The sequence below is a fragment of the Chenopodium album genome, chromosome 14 (genome assembly GCF_948465745.1).
Source record: "Chenopodium album chromosome 14, dcCheAlbu1.1, whole genome shotgun sequence".
Lineage (NCBI taxonomy): Eukaryota > Viridiplantae > Streptophyta > Magnoliopsida > Caryophyllales > Amaranthaceae > Chenopodium > Chenopodium album.
The window spans coordinates 17,725,004-17,727,402 of NC_137847.1; the positions used below are offsets into that span (position 1 = coordinate 17,725,004).

The window sequence follows — 2,399 nt, forward strand, 5'->3', positions numbered from 1 at the left end:
TTAAGCGAAATTTTAGCACTCTTGACATCAATCATGGCACCCGAGGTAGCAAGAAAAGGTCTACCAAGTATGATAGGAATGCTAGCATCTTCATCCATTTCAAGAACCACAAAGTCAACCGGAATAACAAACTTTCCCACCCTCAAAGGAACATATTCTACCTTACCCTTTAGAAACTTGATTGATCTATCGGCCAATTGCAAGGTAATGTTGGTAGGCAATAGTTCCCCTAGTTCAAGTCTTTGATAAACCGAATATGGTATGAGGCTAACACTAGCTCCTATGTCACATAAGGCATTATCAATTTGCATCTTATAGATAGCACAAGGGATGGAAAAGTTTCCGGGGTCTATTAGCTTGGGTGGCATCTTGTTCATTATGATTGCATACAATTCTCGATCAAGTTCACCGTCTCCACAACATCACAACTCCTCCTTCCACTCAAAATGTCTTTAAGGAATTTTGCATAATTTGGCATTTAGGTGACAACATTAGTAAATGGTAGAGAAAGATGAAGTTGTTTGAGCATGTCAGTAAATCTTCCAAATTGTTCATCCAACTTGTGTCTCATGAATCTTTGTGGATATGGAAGCTTGGGTTTCACAACTTCTCTCTCTTTTTTCACCTCCTTAGGTGGCTCTACCACTACTTCACTCAAAGATGCACCATCTCCCTCATCTTCAACTAAAACCTCCTTGGCACCCTCCTTACCCTTACTCTTGCTAGGCAAACTCTCCTCAAGCACCTTACCACTCCTTGTAACTATGGCATTAACGGGTCTCTTAGGTTCTAGGCCTTGAGAGGGTAAAGAAGAAGGGCTTGCTTGGTCTTTCAAAGCTTGGTCTTTCAACAACTTGGTTTGGTTTTCAATGATTTCTTCCAAGTTAGTCCTAGAAGAAGAAGAGGGTTGAGCATAGGAATTATCACTTTGGGTCTTTGGAGCAAAACCGGGTGGGGGACCCCTTTGAGCATTGTTTTGAAAATTTCCCCTATTTTGATTGTTCCAATTACCCCTATTTTGATTTTGACCATAACCTTGGTTATGGTTACCATAATTTTGGTTTTGATTTTGGCCACTATAACCTTGGTTGTTATAGCTACCTCGGGAGTTTTGGTTCCCTTGGTTCCTATAACCATCATCTTGGTTATAATTGTCAAAATTGTCATGGTTGTTGTAATTCCTATTCCATTGACCTCTTTTATTTTCAAACCTTGAATCATTATTATTTGACACATAGTTCACATTTTCATTCACATTCCCATCTTGATCATCACAAACATCCATACATGCATGAGGGCAATTAGAAGCATCATGATCATACGAACCACATACATCACAAAACAAGCAACCACTAGGCATGTTATTAGAGGAGGGAGGAGGTTGAGAGTTAGAAGACATACCTCTGCCCTTAAATTGGAAGGGAAGATTCGAAACTTAGGAGCTAGCACTTTCCAACTTTGCCTTGATAGCGGACATTTCTTTCCCTAAGTTTATCATTTGTGAGGACAAGTTGTTTATGGCATTAAGATGATAAACCGAGTACACCAAAGAGATACTCTTGCTAGTTGGTTACCTTTCACCATCTTGCCAATCTCTATAGTACCTCACTACGTCTTCAATGATGTCTACCACTTCCTCCTCCGTTCTATTCATAATGGGACCTCCGGCTCCTCCATCAAGACAGGATTTTCCTTGAGGACTTAGGCCACCATAGAAGATTTGAATAATTTGGTAAGTAGGAATTCCGTGGCAAGGACACTCTATTTGAAACTCCTTGTATCTCTCCCATGCTTCATAGAGGCTTTCACTAGGCTTTTACTTGAAACCTTGAATCAAAGCTCTAGCCTCCGCTGTTTTCTTTTGAGGATAGAAACGGGATAAAATTCCTGGGTCACTTCGTCCCATGTCCTTAGAGAATTTTGTTTGACTTCCTTGTCTAACCATTCCAAGGCACGCCCTTTGAGAGAAAAGGGAAAAAGGTTGAGGCGGATAAACTCTTGGGAAATTCCACACTTTGATAGTGTTGCAATATTTTTCGAACTCTTTGATATGGTTTAGCGGGCTTTCATGTTTAGCCCCACTAAATTGTCTCCTCTCTATCAAAGTGATCATTGCCGGCTTTATTTCAAAGTCATTTGCCGGTGTTGTAGGTGGAGCGATCCCACTTTTAAACCTATATGCGCCCGGAATCCCCAATTCCTTCAACGCCACTCTTGAATTTTCTCCCATCCTTGCTTGTTCTTATTATTGTGATTCTTCTTCACTTGGAGGTCTAGAACTCAAAGAAAGTCTAGTAACTCTTATCCTTGTAATTGTCCTCTCAATTTTCGGATCAAGTGGCACTAGAGAACGACCACGTGCTCTACGCATACAATCTCAAAAGAAACAATTAGTAGTA

The 2,399-nt window shown here is 40.5% G+C and overlaps 1 non-coding gene across 1 annotated transcript; it reads left to right on the forward strand.

The window, feature by feature from the left end:
- The first annotated feature begins 1,742 nt into the window (after positions 1-1,742).
- LOC145580427 (small nucleolar RNA R71) lies at positions 1,743-1,848 on the forward strand. The gene has a single exon (XR_014099473.1). It is a non-coding gene; the product is annotated as a small nucleolar RNA R71 (small nucleolar RNA).
- Positions 1,849-2,399: the final 551 nt, after the last annotated feature.